Below are 20,101 nucleotides of genomic sequence, written 5' to 3' on the forward strand. Positions count from 1 at the left end.
ACAGCATATATATGGGTCTTGTTTTTGTATCCATTCAGCGAGCCTGTGTTTTTGGTTGAAGCATTTAATCCATTCACATTTAAGGTAATTATCAATATGTATGTTCCTATTACTATTTTCTTAATTGTTTTGGGTTTGGTTTTGTTGGTCCTTTTCTTCTCTTGTGTTTCCCACTTAGAGAAGTTCCTTTAGCATTTGCTGTAGAGCTGGTTTGGTGGTGCTGAATTCTTTTAGCTTTTGCTTGTCTGTAAAGCTTTTGATTTCTCCATTGAATGTGAATGAGATCCTTGCTGGGTAGAGTAATCTTGGTTGTAGGTTCTTCCCTTTCATAACTTTAAATATATCATGCCACTCCCTTCTGGCTTGTAGAATTTCTGCTGAGAAGTCAGCTGTTAACCTCATGGCAATTCCCTTGTATTTTATTTGTCATTTTTCCCTTGTTGCTTTTAATAATTTTTCTTTGTCTTTAATTTTTGTCAATTTGATTACTATGTGTCTCAGTGTGTTTCTCCCTGGATGTATCCTGCCTGGGACTCTCTGTGCTTCCTGGACTTGGGTGGCTATTTCCTTTCCCATGTTAGGGAAGTTTTTGACTATAATCTCTTCAAATATTTTCTTGGGTTCTTTCTCTCTTCTCCTTCTGGGACCCCTATAATGTGAATGTTGTTGCGTTTAATGTTGTCCCAGAGGTCTCTTAGGCTGTCTTCATTTCTTTTCATTCTTTTTTCTTTATTCTATTCCACAGCAGTGAATTCCACCATTCTGTCTTCCAGGTCACTTATCCCTTCTTCTGCCTCAGTTATTCTGCTATTGATTCCTTCTGGTGTATTTTTCACTTCAGTTATTGTATTGTTCATCTCTGTTTGTTTGTTCTTTAATTCTTCTAGGTCTTTGTTAAACATTTCTTGCATCTTCTCGATCTTTGCATCCATCCTTTTTCTCCCTGAGGTCCTGGATCCTCTTCACTGTCATTATTCTGAATTCCTTTTCTGGGAGGTTGCCTATCTCCACTTCATTTAGTTGTTTTTCTGGGGTTTTATCTTGTTCCTTCATCTGGTACATAGTCCTCTGCCTTTTCATTTTGTCTGTCTTTCTGTGAATGTGGTTTTCGTTCCTCAGGCTGCAGGATTGTAGTTCTTGCTTCTGCTGTCTGCCTTCTGGTGGATGAGGCTATCTAAGAGGCTTGTGCAAGCTTCCTGATGGGAGGTACTGGTGATGGGTTGAGCTGGGTGTTGCTCTGGTGGGCAGAGCTCAGTAAAACTTTAATCTGCTTGTTTGCTGATGGGTGGGGCTGAGTTCCCTCCCTGTTGGTTGTTTGGCCTGAGGTGACCCAGCACTGGAGCCTACAGGCTCTTTTGTGGGGCTAATGGTGGACTCTGGGAGGGCTCATGCCAAGGAGTACTTCCCAGAACTTCTGCTGTCAGTGTCCTTGTCCCCGTGGTGAGCCACAGCCACCCTCCACCTCTGCAGGAGATCCTCCAACACTAGCAGGTAGGTGTGGTTCAGTCTCCTATGGGGTCACTGCTCCTTCCCCCTGGCTCTTGATGTGCACAGTACTTTGTGTGTGCCCTCCAAGAATGGAGTCTCTGTTTCCCCCAGTCCTGTCGAAGTCCTGCAATCAAATCCCACTAGCCTTCAGAGTCTGATTCTCTGGGAATTCCTCCCCTTGTTGCTGGACCCCCAGGTTGGGAAACCTGATGTGGGGCAATTGAGCACTTATCTTGTATCGGACTTGGTATCAAGGGTTTTACATACTTTATCAAATTTAATTTACTCCTGCCCTGAGGGCCAGTGATGGTATTCCCATTTAGAAATGAGTACACTGAGGCCCAGAGACTTCATTTGACTTGCCTGGTTTCAACCAGTAAATGATGAATGAGGCTCCCCCCTTGCTTCCAGCACTGAGCTTTTATCCACTACTCTGAGAATAAACTTGCTGCCTCCAGAAAGCTGTTTGTTGCATGGCTTAGCTCAGGCTGCTATAATAAAAATAGCATAGACTGGGTGGCTTAAACAATACACATTTATTTCTCACAGTTCTGGAGGCTGGGAAGTTCAAGATCAAAATGCTGGTAGATTCAGAGTCTGCCCATGTCCTGGTTCATAGATGACTGTCTTTTTGCTGGGTCCTCACATTGGTGTTTTATAAAGGCACTAATTCCAGTCATAAGGGCTCCACCCTCATGACCTAATCACTGAGGGCCCCAGCTCCAAATACCATCTCATTGGGGTTTATATTTCAACATATGGATTTTGAGAGGTCACAAACATTCAGCTCATAACACAGAGGGCCTGCAAAGTTTTTTCCCCTTTTCTTTGATGGTCCGGGAATTAAACTGTGAATAAGGATTTGGGATGTCAAAGCTAAGACACAAAAATCTATTACTTGCTACTGATGGCCAGTGTTGAGGAGGGAAAGAGATACATTCAGAGATGTGTCTAGTTGCTTAGCTCATTTTAATCTCTGCTTATGTGGATTGTACATGGTCCACAGTGTGGCAACCCCTGACTATTCATCATCTTTAGGTTCAGAGCTTTACTGGTGATGAGACAGGAGATGGGCAGATGTCTTCTCAGATAGATGACTATCAGCACCATGGACACATTTTTCAGAAACAAGAAGTTCACAGCCAGTGTGTGGGCCTTACCACATGACCTTTTCCCAGTAGGAAGGCTCTTAATAGTCTCACTGTGCTCAGAGACTAACAGTGTAGAGAAGAAACGAGTTTATCTTTTTCTTGGTTTATGAAGACCTTTATTGGACTGGTGTTCTAGATAACACACTCATTAAGAATTGGAGAGCAGAAAAACCTAGAAGAAGGCAGAGGTACAGAAAGAAACAAAAGATGTCTTTATCATTTGATCAGCTTGTTAAGTTCCAGGACTTTACATTAAAAAAACAAAAAAAGAATAGTTGCTTAGGCTATTATTAAAAGGGAACACTAAAACTTTAGCTGAAGAATAGTTGGCTAGCAAAAGCAATTCCAGGATAAGTTAAAACATACAGGCAGTATGCTGGGTTAAGATACTTTCCCTCCGATAAATAAGCGTATAGTAAAGCTCACTGCTACTTTTAAAATAGGTTGGCTTCAGCTTACACTGGCAGATGGTTGTATGTATAAATATTTGCTCATGGCCATTACTATTATTAATGTATAACATTTGGGAAGTTTCAGAGTTCCAGTTACATGGATTTATTAGGAAATGTTCTCCTGTATGGAAGATGTTTATTGCTACAGTTTTCCCCTTTTGCAGTGAAACAAGTCCAGTAAAAAATCTGAGAGTGGACGCATTGAATAGGGTAGGAAGACCAGTTTTATTTTACCCATGTCATCCCTTCCCAAAGGTGACACAGCTTGGTGCCTAAAGAGGACCCTAAGCCTGTGATTTCTCCCATGGGGGAAAATGAGAGCAAAGTGAGCACTTGGCTTCCCCATGCTTGCAGCATGATCCCCAGGAGGCCCACTTCCATCCTGCCCCATGCAGAACACTGCAGGGGATCAGCAGGGTTATATCATCTGGGGGCAGTCAGGAACAGCTAGGAGCAGAGAGAGAGGGGATGGGAATTCACAACAACAAGCATGTGGATCTCAAAAGTGTGGCCACAGTCCTTCTCATTGGCTTGCAGACTCTACCAAGAGGCCTGTCCATGGACCCTTCAGGACAACCTGCTTGCAGAACCCCCAATCAGCCAGTGTACCCTGCATGCCCCTGTGCATGGCACCCTACATGCCCTTGCAAATGATCTATGTGAGGCCCTGCTGACAGCACACAGATCTCGGTAGTAAGGATGGATGCCAGCAGCCGACTGGAGTCAGCTGGACTGGACTGGGCATACAGCCTTGAAACTTCAGGGTATTGCCCTAGGGAACATGAACTGGAGCACCCAGTCTGGCTTTTTGGGATCAAGAGAAGGCACACAGTCCTAAGACTTCCCCCCTTAGAGGGAACAAGAGGAGCAGAGCTGGTAGACCCATAGAAAATATCTTAGATACCCCAGAATCTCTAGCTGGGCTGACTGGTGAAGGTCATTCTTCCCTGAAGCCAGTCACTAAAAACTGGAGCTGGTGACAGCAACAGGAGGCTTCTAGGAACACAAAGATGCAAGGAAACATGGCACCTTCAAAGGAATGAAATCAAACTACATTGGCGGAGCACAAAGAAATGAAGATTGATGAATTTTCTGGCAAAGAATTTGAAATCATCATCTCAAAGTATTGGATTGGCCAACAAGTGCCTTCAGTTTTTAAGTAAAAATAAAAGACACATTTTTCATTTTCACCAAGAACTTTATCGAACAATGTATTCACACTTTTGTTCCACTACCTTCTGCCATTTTTCAGGCAACTTTATAATTCCATCTTCCCAAAACTTTTTATCTTTTTGACAAAAGAACTGTTCCAGGTGCCTTTTACAGTCTTCCAGGGAATTGAATTTTTTTCCATTAAGAGAATCTTGTAAAGACCGAAATAAATGGAAATCTGAAGGTGCAGTGTCTGGTGAATACGGCGGATGAATCAGAATTTCCCAGCCAAGCTGTAACAGTTTTTGCCTGGTCTTGCGTTATCTTGATGGCAGATTATGCATTTTCTGTTGACTAATTCTGGATGCTTTTCATCAAGTGCTACTTTTGGTTGGTCTAACTGGGAGTGGTACTTGTTGGAATTAATCGTTTGGTTTTCCAGAAGGGGCTCATAATCGATGACTTCCTTTCAATCCCACCATATACGCAACATCACCTTCTTTGGAAGAAGACTGGCCTTTGGTGTGGTTGGTGGGGGTTCATTTCGCTTGCCTCATGACCTCTTCCATTCCACATTATTGTACAGTATCCACTTTTCATTGCCTGTCACAATTTGTTTTAAAAACAGAACGTTTTTATTACATTTAGGTAGAGAATCACATGTGGAAATCCGGTCAAGAGGTTTTTATCGCTTGACATTTGTGGAACCCAAACATCAAAGTGATTCACATAACCAAGCTGGTGCAAATGATTTTCAACGCTTGATTTGGATATTTTGAGTATGTCTGCTATCTCCTGCGTGGTATAACGTTGATTGTTCTCAGTTAATGTCTCGATTTGATGGCTCTCAACTTCAACTGGTCTACCAGACCGTGGGGTATCGTCCAGCGAGAAATCTCCAGCACGAAACTTCGCAAACCACTTTTGACACATTCGATCAGTCATAGCACCTTCTCCATACACTGCATAAATCTTTTTTTTTGCGTTTCAGTTGTGTTTTTACCTTTCTTGAAATAATAGAGCATAATATGCCGAAAATGTTGCTTTTTTTCTTCCATTTTCAATATTAAAGTGGCTACACAAAAATTCACCAATTTTGATAAGTCCTTTTTAAAATGAATGCTGATATGACAGCTGTCACATACAATCTAACAAAATTGTTTCGAATGAAGTTAAAGACAAATAAGTCATCTTATTTGGCATCTACTAGAGCTATCTTACGGAAAAAAACAGAATGAACCTTTTGGCCAACCCAATAGCTCAGTGAGCTACAAGAAAACACAGACAATTAAATTAAATCAGGAAAACAGTACATGAACAAAATGAGAAATTTAATAAAGAAATAGTAACCGTAAAAAAAAAGAAACAAACTGAAATGTCTAAACTGAAGTATTCAACAGAGAGTTTCAGCAATAGAGGTTTGGAAAGACACTTCATCAACAAAGAAACACAATGGCAAATAAGCACATGAAAAGATGCTGAACATCATTAGACGTCAGGGAAGTGCAAATTAAAGATACAGTGAGATACCATTACATACCTATTAGAATGACTAAAATTAAAAAGGTGACTGTACCAAGTGCTGGTAAGGAGGAAGAGGAATTGGATCTCTAGTACACTGGTGGGAACGTCAAATGGAAGAACCAGTGTAAGACAGTTTGGCAGCTTCTGAAAATGTTAACTATTCACCTGCCATATGATCTAGCTATTCTACTAGGGAGTATTTACCCAAGAGAAATGAAAGCTTATCCATAGGAATACCTGTACAGGTTCACAGCAGATTTATTTTTAATAGCCAAGATCTAGAGAAAACCAAAATGTCCATCAACAGGTGAATGAATAAACAAATGTGGTATATCCATAGAATGAAATACTACTTAGCAATAAAAGAGGAATGAACTATTGATAGACACAACAACATGGATGGATCACAAAACAATAATACTGAATGAAAGAAAACAAACAAAAGTACATATTATATGATCCCATGAATATAAAACTCTAGGAAATGCAAACTAATCTACAGTGTCAGAAGGCAGGTCAGTAAGCACCTGGAGATGGAAATGGAGGGGTTTGAGAAAATTTTAGGGGTTATGGATAAGTTCATTATCTTGACTATGTTGAAAATATAGGTCAAAATTTATCAATTTGTGTGCCATTTATCGTATGCATGCTTTTTTAAAAAACAAGCAACACTAGGAAAGTATATTTACAGCAAATATGGTAATCATATCACATCTATAATAGATAAAAAGCTCGTGTACATTGACATGAAAAATACTAATAGTCCAAAAGATAAATGGGCAAAGGTCATATACAGTTTTTAAAAAATAACAAAAATATAACTAGTGCTTTAAGAAAATGTTCAATTTCACAAAGAATTGAGGAAATGGGAATTAAAACAACTTAAAAATATCAATTTTTACTTTAGGAAATATCTTTAAGTGATTAAAAAGCATTCATCAAGGTATGATGAAATAGTCCCTCATATATTGCTAGTGAACATGTATATTTATATTTTTCTTTTGGACAAAAATTTGGCAATGTGCATTATCTACACAAAACAACATACAACCTGAGCCTTGAAAATGAACTTGACAGTGATCCAGTAATTCTACTATTGGGAACCTATCCTAAGGGAAAAAATTCCAAAAATGAAAACTACCCCTTTTCCCAAAGACATTCATGGCAATAATATTTATAATAAGGAAGTCTTGGAAACAGCCTAAAATTGAATCATAGGGATTTTTTTTTATTGTACCAATTATTTGAAAAATTATACAGCCCTATACATTTACAAAGATTTTATAATAACTGGGGGAAAAGGATAAAAAGCCAAAAACAAATAAAAGTACACAAAATCACATTATTATTACAATTGTATTTTTTAAAAGTATTTTTTATAAAGAAAAGACATAATAAAGTAAAGATTGGGTTTGAATACATCAAAGTGTTGACAATGGATTTCTTTGAGACTCTAAATTTAAAGCTGATTTTCTTCCCTTCTTTCTGATCTTTGGATGTTTCCAATTTTTTTAGTGAGTGTGTTATATTTTTTATTAAGGGAAAAAAAATTCTTAAAAAAAATACAGAAGCAGAATGTTGGCCCGTTATTTACGAATTTTATAGTTTGAGTATAAAAGTTTGAGTTTCATTTTTTTAGTTATTTGTAGGCCACTAAATATGGGGTGTTTCCACCTGCAAAATGATATTTGGAAAGACCACTACCCAGCTCCCATTTTTGCCACCAACTATCTGTGTGGCAAAATTCTGTTTGTCTGAATCTGTTTCTTTCTCTTCTCACTGAGAGACCTGGACTAGTTTTGTACATTCTTACATCATGTATTTCTGGAGTACCTGTTCTGGGCAAGCCCCTCAAGGTGGGAGCAGGGATCCTGGAAAACCTATGCGGCTCTCAGGATCCAAGGTTTCCTCTGGGAGCTGGTGTGATGAACAGGCTTCTGAGAGCTGGTGATTTCCCGTGAGCCATCCTCGGCGCACGGGGCTGGTGTCCGAGAGAACAAACACTCAGTGGTCTCTCTCACTGAAGAGTGAGAATAGGCTTCAGATCAACAGGTAAATGCACATTTATCTCAGAGGTATGTCCAGATCTAAGCCAAAAGGACAAATAAGGTCAGAGGAAAAATTTAAAAGATCAGACCAAAATAAAGCCTAATATTTCTTAGAGCCCTCCTAATACATCCACCATCAGCTCAGAGAAGCAAGAGAAAAAAACGGCAGTGTGTGGGGATAGTTCAGGAGGAGGTAAAGGCTAAATAGTAGTGATGTATGTGTTGAGGGCTCAACTCTGGACACTATGAACTCAAAATGTGTTTATAACACAGTTTAATTGGTCCGAAGAGTGAGGGTTTTATAATAACTGGGGAGGCCAGTTCTGAATGGGTCACAAGTTCTACTCTCACTGGAAGATGATGTCGATCTAACAAACACCTGGACCCCAGAACACGTCCTCCCTACCTCTGGACATCCTGTCAGCCTTTTCCATCCTGACTTTTTAATGCTGATGACTCCAGGGGAAGCCAGCTGCTACAGACACTCTTTGGGAAGAATGTGCTAGCTGCCTTTAGCCCAGATCAACTTTATGCTTCTGATTAAAGCCTGAAAAGAGAATCTATTTTGACTTCCTCCTATATGTAAAGAATGATCATTTGCTGATGGTTCCTGGTGCAATTCAAAAGGAAAATTATTAGATGTATGTAGGCAAGTACCAGCTTGCCATGACAGTTTCAGCGAAGATGTCGAAGGTAAAAAATATATTGCTAGGAGTTTTCTGTTTGTTTTCATTATCTAATGTTCACTGGGTTGGTAGGAGGTGGGTGTGTGTATATGCGTGTTTCCATGTAGGGAGAAAGTGCAAAGTTATTAACATTTTCATCTGCAGAGGCTGATTGAAATTGTGTTCACTGACTCACAAGTGAGATCCATTACAGGACGCTGGTTGGCACTGTCTTCTGAAAAGCACATGGTGAATAAGAGATGGTCAGGCGGGTATGGGGGTGGGGGCAGTAGTGGCCACTTCCGAGACAAGGGTTTTGAGGGGTAGTTTTAAAGGGGTTTGGCTCAAGTTGGAGGACCCTCCAGGCTCTGGCGAAGGGTTTGACAACCGTTAATGGGTCACACTCTGGCTTGTCATATCCTGAGGAAAAGCGGATCGGTTTTCAAAGTCCACGATCGGTTTTCAAAGTCCACGAGTGACAGGATTATTGTGTAAGTGCTTCCGAAATGCTTTCATCTTGACTATTCTCGTCTGAAGCTGTTCGAAGGGGCTTTGCCAAGAAAAGCAAAGAATAAAATCGAAACATGCCCGGTGCTAATGTCCTGGGTTTCACAAGTGCAGCGCCAGGGACTTCAATTCTGAATGGGATGCCCTCGGAGCAGGCCGGTCCTGGGATGCAAGCTCAGCAGAGGACTGTTCCCACAGCTGAAAGGTAGCAGTAGATCCAAACCACGTTTCTTCACCCCGGGCAGAGCCGTCATGCATGGAGATTTTCCACTCCAGCCGGGAGTGTCAGAACCTCAGCAGTGACAAACCCATCCAAGGGGTACATTCTGGGCCAGGGAAACGACCCAGTTTTGTGCACGACGGACGGGATAAGCGCGCTTTGTTCCCCAGCCCTCCCTTGAAGAGGACCGACGCTTTCTCAGTGTTCCTCTCCATCCTAAAACGCTAAGTGATTCTTAAGTATGGGGTTGTGGTCCCCCTGCACCAACGTTATCAGGAGCCAGCGTTAAGATGCAGATTCCTGCCTACAACCACCCCCAAACTTACTGAATCAAAATTTTGGGGATCCACACCCCGAATCTGTATTCTTAAGCACAGGGAGGTTTGAGGAGCCCCGAGAAAGGCCGAGAGGTGTGGTTTGACTTTTTTTCCTTTAGTTCTGCCTCAGCGGCAATCCTGCCCTGTGTGCTCCTCCTTTGGCCCCCAGACTGGAAACTGGGACACTAGGGGGCCAGGTACATGGGACCCCTTCACATCCAGCCACCTCCTGGGACTCATTTTATGGAAGTCTTTGGTAATCAAGTATGGGCGCCTCATCACACCTGCCCACCTCAGTTTCTGTCCTGTTCACTCTGCCCTTTGTCTCTGATCCCCACCTACCCACCTTGGGTCCTCTCATGCAACCCTTTTCCACTCGTCCCTAAGTGCCCTCCAGACTGGGACCAGGGTACCTTTTTTTTTGCTGTGAACAGACTGACTTTTGTCACTCACAATTTCTTTGGAAATTCTTTCCTTCCTTATTGTAATTTCCATTCCGGCCAGGAGTGTCAGAATCTTTTCAGTGACAAATCCATGCGTAGACTACATTCTGGCAGGACCCACTGATGGCAAAATGTGTGGAGTGGGACGTTTGTCTCCAGCATGTCTACCTCCCCTCTGACAAGTGTCCTGTATCCTGATCTACCGCCTGCAAGCTGGAGGCCCAGGGAACCCAGTGGTGTAGATCCAACCTAAACCCCAAATCCAGAGAACCAGAGTAGCCAATGGTACGTGTCCTGTTCCAATGGCCCGAGAACCAGGAGTGCTGCCAGTGTCTGAGGGCAGAAGATGAATGTCTCAGTTCAAGCAGAGAGCAAATTCGTCTTTCCTCTGCCTTTTTGTTCTAATTGGGCCCCAACAAATGGGAAGATACCCACTCACGCTGGGGAGGGCGATCTTCTTTATACAGTCGATCAATTCAAATGCTAATTTCTTCCAGAAACACCTTCACAGACACACCCAGTAAATAGTTTTACCACCTATCTGGGCATCCCTTAGCCCAGTCAAGTTGATATAAAATTAATGATCACAATGATCATAGGGGATAAAAATAAATGGATGGCATAGGAACCTTACATGACTCAATTGCATCCTTAAGTGTAAAGAGTCTGGGATAAATCCGAGTTTTTGTTAGGGATGCCAATCCAGTAGTGGCCCTCTAATTTCAGGATGACACACAGAAGACTCCGAGTCCCACAACTCCCTCTTCCTGTGTCTCTGTGACTCTGAGCAGCGTAAAGCAGTGTAAACACAGTGATGTACTTTGTGGAGCTGAAGAAAGAGAAAAGGAATCAAGAAAGTAGATGGGAGAAAAACAATGTTCAGATCGAGATGATATATTGAGGCAAATTGAACAAGCCATTCATTCATGCCCCAGTGAATGGAATTGTGTTATCTGACTTAAGGGTTGCAAGATTACTGATCCTTTTATTTCTACCAGCTCATGAAATTAGTTGATGTTGGAATAAATCTTTGTTAAAGTGAAGCAGAATGCTTGAGTTATTTGGGGACAGACTAGAAAATCACCATGACCTTTTAAAAAATTGTTTAGGGCATCTCCTCTCACCTTGCCTAGTACCTCCATTGTCACAGAATGTTCTCTTTAGAAGGAAATCTAAAAACTCTCATATGTGTCAATTACTATTAGAGTAGGTACCTGGCTTTTTAAAAATTGCAAACCTCATATCCTTTCAAGGACATTTCAGCTTGGAGTTAGCATTGTCTCTTCATGTGTGTAGTGTCATGAGAACACCTTGGGTGTAGTAGAAAAGAAATGGAATGTACAATCACCCAACTTCCCGTGACATATTAGAGAACACTGATGCAGCATAAAGGTGTTTAGATAAACTCTGCCTCAGGTCCTAGATGATTTTTGGGAAGAATATCTCAGAGTCTCTACAAAACCTTCAAGAACAGATTGCCTTCAAGATTATCTACCTTATATTGTTTGTTTTGGGCGCTAAACTGACCTGTTAGTGAGGGTTCATCTCATTGATGACTTGCTTAGAAACTCAGATTGGGATGTCATTTTCTTCACTTCTTGTCTTTGTCACTCCCAAATCTGCTCATCTTCCAGTGTCTCCAGCTCAGCAAATGACTTGCTTTCACCCTTTTGCACCCACTTCCCTCCTCAACATTCGTCTAAGCAAACACCAAGTCTAATTATATCCTGTATCCATCGTTCCTTTTTCACTGTCATTCTTAGTCCAGGTACCATCATCTTTTTCCCAGACCATGGCCATAGCCTCCCAGCTGCTCTCCCTATTTCTTCTTGTCTTCCTCTCCCTTCCCTATGCAATCTCCACACAGCAGCTAGGATGATGTTCTCAAGACACCAATCTGACTGTATCTTATCCCTGCTGAAGGCCCTTCTGTGAATTCCTCTGTGATACTTTAGCTTGGCCTCCAAGGCGTGATCTGACTCTGCCCCGACGCCCACTGCCCTCCACTGCAGCACTTTTCAAGCGCTCCCACCCTCACCATGCCTTAACCTTGCAGACCTTCACCCCTTTCCTCAAGTGGGCCAAGATCCTGCTGATTCGAGATCTTCATTCATGCTGCCTTTTCTTTCTGGAACTACATAGATTCCCCCAGCTTTGCCTCAACCTCACAAATTTGCCTGGCCAGCTCATTTTCAACCGTCAGTCTTACCCTAAATGTCAGTTTCTCAGAAAGACCTCCCTGATCCCTGAGATTTAGATTCCTTCTGTGAGATGTGCTAGAGCTGATGTAGAAAACTTTGTCTATAAAGTGTCAGAGAGTAAGTATTTTTGGCTTTGCTGGCCATTTTGTCTCTGTAGCAATTACTCAACTCTGCAAGTGTAGTGGAAAGCAGCTGTAGACAATACCTGAATAAATGAGCATGGCTCATTTTATAATATAAAATGGCTCATTTTATTTATAAAAACAGGCAGTGGGCCAGATTGGGTCCACAGGCCATAATTTGACAACCCAGGCCTTAGAGCATCCTACTCTTTTGCTTCATAGTGTTTACAATAATATGTAACAAGGTCATTATATCTGAATGATTATGGGTTAATGTCTGTCTTTGCTCTCTAGACTGCTTTTTCATGAAGACAGAGATCAAACAGCAGTACCTGGGGGGACAAAATGTACCCAAATAAAACAGCATGTGACTCAAGCCAAGCTGGTTTGTCTCATCCGACTTTACCCCAAGTCTTCAGCTTGAGAATGAGGAAGAGACTTGTGGAGGGCAGTAACCTCCACAGATACAAGTTGGAGTTGCTGCAACCTTCTTGGCATCATGCAGAGCCCGAGAATGGAGCCAGCACTGGGGAAGTAGGTCTGAGAAATGGAGAGAATAGATTGGATTGTGACTATATCATTAAGGCCCTGAATCAAGCCCTACCTGACATATTCTCTAGCTCTTGTTTATAAAGTTACATAAACCAATATATTCCCATTTTTTAAATTAAACACATTTAAATTAAAGTTTTCTGTCACATACAATGGAAAAATATTTATATAAGGCCTGATATTTTCTCATTTGCACAGTGGGAATAATAAAACATACCATGAAGGGCTATCATAAGCATTAAAAAATATATATACATACATATAAATGACTGAGGATTGTACACAGAAACCACTCATGTTTATTAAATAAATGAGTAATTATTTTCACTAACAAATACATATGATTCTATGAAGGGTTATTTATAATAATATATCTTTACCCCCTCATCCCATTTAAAATTTTGATTACGGAAAATCTTGTCATTAGTGTCATTTGGAAAACAATCAAAACGGAGCTATCATCTCAATATATAGAACAAGTCACCATGAGAAGGGGATGCAATAATGATAATAATAATAATAACTTGTTTTATCCACAATTTTAACAATAGATATCTTATGTAAAAAGAGATTTGCAGATACCTCAACAAAAGAAGATATGCAGATTGCAAATAAACATATGAAAAGATGTTCAACATCATATGTCATTAGGGAAATGCAAATTAAAACAACAATGAGATACTTTTATCCTCTATTACAGTGGTCAAAATCCAAAACACTGACAATACCAAATGCTGTCAAAGATGTTGAGCAACAGGAACTGTCATTATTTGCTGGTGGGAATGCAAAATGGTATGGTTACTTTGGAAGACAGTTTGGCGGTTTCTTATAAAACTAAACATACTCTTACTATAAAATCCAGCAATCAAGCTCCTTGGTATTTACCCAAATGAATTGAAAACTTATGTCCACTCGAAAACCTACACATGTACATTTATAGCAGCTTTATTCATAATTGCCAAAACTTGGAAGCACCCAAGATGTCCTTCAGTAGGTGAATGGGTAAAAAATACTGTGGTACATCCAGACAATGGAATATTATTTAGGGCTAAAAAGAAATAAGCTATCAAGCCATGAAAAGATATGGAGGAACCTTAAATGCATATTACCAAGTGAAAGAAGCCAATTTGAAAAGGTTATAGTCTGTATGATTTCAACTGTATGATATTCCAGAAAAGACAAAACTATGGAGACAGTAAAAAGATCGGTGGTTGCCAGGGCTTTGGTGGGAGGGAGGGATGAATAGGCCAAGCACAGAGGATTTTTAGGGCACTGAAAGTAATCTGTATGGTACTACAAAGGTGAATACTTGCCATACATTTGTTGGAACCTGCAGAATGTGCAACATCAAGTGTGAACCCCCATGTAAACTGTTGACTTTGGGTGATAATGATACATCAGCATAATTTCATGGATTGTAACAAATGCAGCACTGTGGTGTGAGGATGTCCACAGCGGGGGAAGTTGTGTCTTCGTGGGGACAGTGGGTTATCTGGGAACTGTCTATCCTTTCTGCTGAATTTTGCTACCAGTCTAAAACTCTAAATAATAGTTTATTAATTTCAAAAAGTATTTTAAAAAAGAAGCTTGCCCATATAATGGTTCAAATAAAAATTATTCAGAAATCAGAAATTTCCTTCTTCCCCCAAGACAGTATTTTTGAAGAATCAGAAAAGAAACAGAGGAAAAAAAGAAAACAACTGACCAAATCTCCAAACACACCTGAGGATTGAGCACGCTGTGTCTTTGATACCAGCTTTTCAATCTTCATCATGAGTATGAAGAGAATAGTATTTGTTTTCTTCTGTTTTATGACCGAGGAGTGTGAATAACCATTGACAGATGCTTGCCAAGACATGAGAATAGTGGGAATGCATCTGACTCAGGGAGCAAATGATACAAAACTGAGAACAGAACAAAGGTGACAAGACCTAGAATATAAATGGGAGCCAGTTTCCCCCTTTGTGGAGCCACCCACTGGCTCCTCACACCACTTAGAATCAAAGCCCAGTCCCTTCCAAGTACCAAAGGGGCCCTGCATGAGCTGGCTCCAGGCTCCTTCTCCCACCTCATTTCCCACCACTCCTTCCCTACCATTCTGGCTTCCTTTTTGTTTCTGCCTCAGGGCCTTTGCACTTGCTGTTCTCTTTGCCCAGAAAATTCTCCTTCACCTGTATGACTTCCTGCTACTCATTCTATTCTCTGATCAAATGTCATTTCTGCAGAGAGGACACCTGTGGCCCCAGGACTTAAAATATCAACCTCCCTCCAACTCTCTATTTCTCTTCCCTGCTTGAAGTCTTTTCACATCACTAATCACATAAGTTATATATTGCTCTGTTCTTCTGTTCCATGTCTGTCTTCCCCACCTGAATGTGAGCTCCGGAGGACAGAGTTCTCTGTTGCTGGGCTCCCTTATCTTTGCCTCAGCATCTATTACAGCGACCGACGCACAGTAGCAACTCAATACATATTTATTGATTGAATTTGTTGCAACCAATTTCTATATGTCAACTTGGCAATCGCATTAAATCCATTGTTTGATTTTCTAACAATCCAAAGAAATCTCAGTAACTACAAACCTCCCTGGGACAGCTCACGTGTCTCCAGTGATGCAGGCGTAGGTGGCTGAGAGTGTTACCGGCCTCATTTATTCCAGATCAAACTCAAACACTCATAATGTAAAGAATATCACATGCTTCCTCATGGAACTGAGACATACTTTTCAAGAGGATTAGCTTATAAGAGTCAGATAATCCCCCTGGGTTGAATAAATAGATCTTATAGAAATTCCTGGGGCACGTTCAACATAAGGCCTTTCGCTAAAATTAAATTAGCAACAAAATGAGCTTTTCTTGGGGTAAATTCAAGTAGGTTTTCTCTTACAAGCTGTTTTAAACTATCATAATCTGATAGGCAGGGTCCTCCCCCAGACACACACGGTATTTCAAATGCCTCATTTTGGAAACATGTACCCCCAAGCCCAGGAAAGAGGGAAGGAAAGGAAGGCTGGAACTCCCAAAAGGCAGTAGCCAAGTTTGCAAAGAGAGGGAGATTTGGGACATATAAAAAAGAACCTAAGAATTTCAGTAATTTAGGAAAACTACTTGCTCAGATTGGTGCCTGTGACAATGTGAAACACACAGAAGAACAGTGATGAATAAAATAATCAGCCTGTCAGTTGCCTCCCGTCCCCTCAACAAACCGAAAGAGAGACTGTGATTATGTCACAACTCAGCAGCGTTTGTCAATAACTGTCACTGGGGCGGTGACCTAACCCAGGGCACGTCCACAGAGCACACACAACGCTGAGGTTTGCTTGCCTCCTACAAAAATGTTGGTCCTGGCGAGGTCAGCAGAGTATCTTCCTCCCACTCGGGTGCAGCGCTGTCTGCTCCTGACTGAATCACACACTGTGCAAATATTTTACTTTCATACATCATCTGTAGCAAGTGTAATACTGAGATTTAAAGGTAAATAGCTAGAGAAATTGCAGTTGCATTATCGGGCTGACATTCCTATCATCGCAAATCAAATTCCGCCGTGTGCAGCCCAAAGCAAATAGTGGTTTTAGTCAAAACCCTTTTTTTGTGGCTTCCTTCAGATCATATATACAAGGCTGTGATTTTGGTCAACAAATAATCAAATAAAGACATATTTTGTAAGGGTTATTCCCAGTGAAGGAGCTGAACTCTTTATTTTAAAATCATTCTGTTTTCTTCTCACTAGAAGGAGTCAGAACTAAACTGGGGAGAATTGATGTACTGGGTGTGATTTAGAACAAGAGAGTAAACTTGAACTGAAATATTAAAGCATGCTTGGTCCCTGAAAGGATCTGGTTTAGCCACGGCAGACGGCTCAGCTGAAGGGCTTAGGCCTGAGGTGGCCTCTCTTCTGTGACAGTGCAGAAGGTGAGGCCTGGCGCCTGGAAGTGAAGGCAAAATTCCAGACGGAGAGACATTCACTTGTTCATTCAATCTTTATGAAGCCAACCTTGTGCCAAGTTCTGTGCTGGGACTTGGGGATATAAACCAGCCCTCCCGCCCAGTTACTTATATAAGAATCAGGACAAATGATGCATAGGCGCCTATGATTATGAAATAAAATTTATTACTTACACAGTAAACAGCGAAAGGATTCCCTAAGGATAAAGGCTCTGGAGTGAAGTAAGAGCAAAACTGGATGGGGGCTTTGAGGGCGTATCTGGGCTGGGGGTTCCCCAGCATGGGCTAGAGGTTGTGCTATTTGACATTTCCATGGGCATAGAGGTGACAGTCCCTTACATGGGGTCACACAGGTGATAGGCAGGAGGGGCTATGCTACATTCTCCAAAGAGTGTCTTCCCTACTCTGCTGGAGGGCGGAAGCTATGTCTTAATCATCTTTACAAACTCCATTCTGCTAGCGATGAATTTACTCAGTCATTCTAACTGGCCTCCTGGTTCTGTTTCTCTGAGAACTCTGATTGATTCTGTCTTTCACCACTGAGTATAATATTAGCTGGAGGTTTTTGTTAGATGTCCTTTACTCAAATTGAGAAAATTCCCTTCTATTTCTAGTTAGCTGAGACATTTTATCAGGAATGGATGTTGGATTTTGTCAAATGCTTTTCTTGCATGTATTGAGATGATGACTTTTGGTTTTTTACTTTGTTAATATGGTGAATTGTATTAGTTGATTTCCAATGTTAAACCAATCTTGCATGATGGTCACGATGTATTTTTTTTTTTGTATTTTTTAATATATATATTCTTGGATCAGTTTGCTAAAATTTTGTTTAAAATGTTTTCATCTATGTTCTTGAGAGATATTGGTCTGTAGTTTTCCTTTCTTAGAGTGTCTTTATCTGGCTTTGATATAAGGGTAATGCTGGCCTCACAGTTGCAAAGTATTACTCCTGCACAATTTTCTGGAAGAGTTTATGTAGCACTGGTATTATTTATTCTTTGATACAGAATTCACCATTGAAGCCATTCAAGACTGGAATTTTCTTTGTGGGAAGGTTTTTTTTAAAAAAATTTTTATTGGAGTATAGCTGCTTTACAACGTTGTGTTAGTTTCTGCTGTACACCAAAGTGAATCAGCTATATGTATACATGCATCCCCTCTTTTTTGGATTTCCTTCCCATTTAGGTCACCACAGAGCACTGAGTAGAGTTCCTTGTGCTATACAGCAGGTTCTCATTAGTTATCTATTTTATGTATAGTAGGGTGTATATTTCAATCCCAATCTCCCAATTCATCCCACCCACCCTTCCCACCTTGGTATCCAAGTGGGAAGGTGTTTAACTACAAATTCAATTTCTCTAATAGATATCTATTAGAAATTGAATAGATTCAATTTCTCTGAACAGATTATCTATTTCTTTTAGAGTGAACTTTGATAATTTGTGTTCTTCAAGGAATTAGTTCACTTCATCTAAGCTCTGAAATTTATTGACGTAAAGTTGTTCATACTATTTCCTTAGTATCTTCTTAATATCTCTAGATTCTTTAGAGATGACATCTCTCATCCTGATATTGATAATTTGTGTTTTCTCTCTTTGTTTCCTGATCAGCCACACTTACTAATCCTATCAAAGAATTAATTTTTGTTTTATTAATTTTATCTATTGTTTTTTTCTGACTTTTATTGCATTGACTTCTGCTCTGATCTTTATTATTTCCTTTCTTCTCCTTACTCTAAGATTAATTTGCTTTCTTCTAGTTTCTTAAGATAGGAAGCGAGGTCATTGATTTGAGACCTTTATTCCTTTCTGATATAGTATTTGTACTATGAATTTCCCTCTTAATACTGCTGTAGTGCATTCCCCAGCTCACACAGTCTATGGGACTCTGCCTGAGCTGATCCTCTCTGCACTACTGACTAGAAACTCTCTCAAGTCAGCAATCTGGGGCAATCATAGGGCCCATCTCATTTGCCTCATGTCTCTCAAGGATCACTGTCTGCTTTTGCTTAATGCACAGGGCCTTGAAAATTGTTTTTATATACATTTTGTCTCTTTATTTATTTATTTATTTCAAGTGAGAGAGTAAATCTAGTCTATGTTCCTCCATCTTATCCAGAAGCAGAAGTTCTTTTGTTTGATTTTTAATTTGTGGAGTTGTTTTTACACAAATGCTTTTACTCTTATGTAGTTAAATATCTTGATCGATTTATTTACATTTTTTCTGTCTCTTTTATCATAAAAGTCTACCCTCCACTATAAGCCTGAATCACACATACCTTTGTTTCTTCTTCTGATTTTCATTCATTCACAAACTTATCTGGATTTTAATGTACAATGTGAGATGAAGCTCTAAATTATTTCCCATGTGCCTTCCTCCCCCATCCAAATAGCCAACTGATTGTCCCAGCATCATTTGTTACAATGCTTCCATTAATTTGGGATAAACTCCTATCATTATATTTTTATAAAGAATATAATCCATTGCTGGGATATTCATTATGTTACTCTGATCTTTCTTCTCTTCTCTCCCTTTCTTTTTCTTTCTTTCCTTTTAAAAAAATAATAGTATGTTTTAAAATTGTTGTTTTACCATATTTTAAACATTGTTTTACAATACTGTTTTACTTGCTTCCATCAGTGATATGCAGAAGCTAGCTTTTACCAGCTCATATGAGCCAATTCTGTGCATGTCTTTCCAATGCCATGTTCAGTCATGTCATGTTGGTAGCTTGAAATTGACCCGTAACGGACATATTCACACCATAGAAACTGGCAAACACTGGACACCATGGTTTTTTGATTTTGTTTTTGTTTTTCCCTCTGAAAGCCAGTTTTGACAGCACACCACCGGGGCTCGTTTCCTCCTCATAAATCTTTTTTCAAATTGTTCGTTATTCACATCTATTGTACCACATGAACTTTAGAGTGCTTTTAAGATTTTTGTTGGCATCATATTCAAGCTCATTTAATCTGGAAAGAATTGACATCTTCCAACTTATGACATTCAATCTTCCCATTCTAATTAAATGTCCATAACTTCATTTAAGTTTTTTCGAACAAATCCCTTCAAAAAACTGGTTAATAGTTTTCTCTGTATGGGTCATATAAATTTTACGGAGTACATTGTAAACAGTATTCTAGACTGAAATTGTGATAAATTTGCAAAATTGTTGACCCAAAAGAAATGAGAATGAGAAGAAACGTACCTAGATGTCCCTTGGAGTGTTGAATTTTATACTCACCTAGCGCTAACAACATCCTGCCTCATCTGACCCCAAAGAGGCAACAGACAAACAACGTCTGGGATGCT

This window comes from Balaenoptera ricei, chromosome 16, assembly GCF_028023285.1.
Source record: "Balaenoptera ricei isolate mBalRic1 chromosome 16, mBalRic1.hap2, whole genome shotgun sequence".
NCBI classification, from domain to species: Eukaryota; Metazoa; Chordata; class Mammalia; order Artiodactyla; family Balaenopteridae; genus Balaenoptera; species Balaenoptera ricei.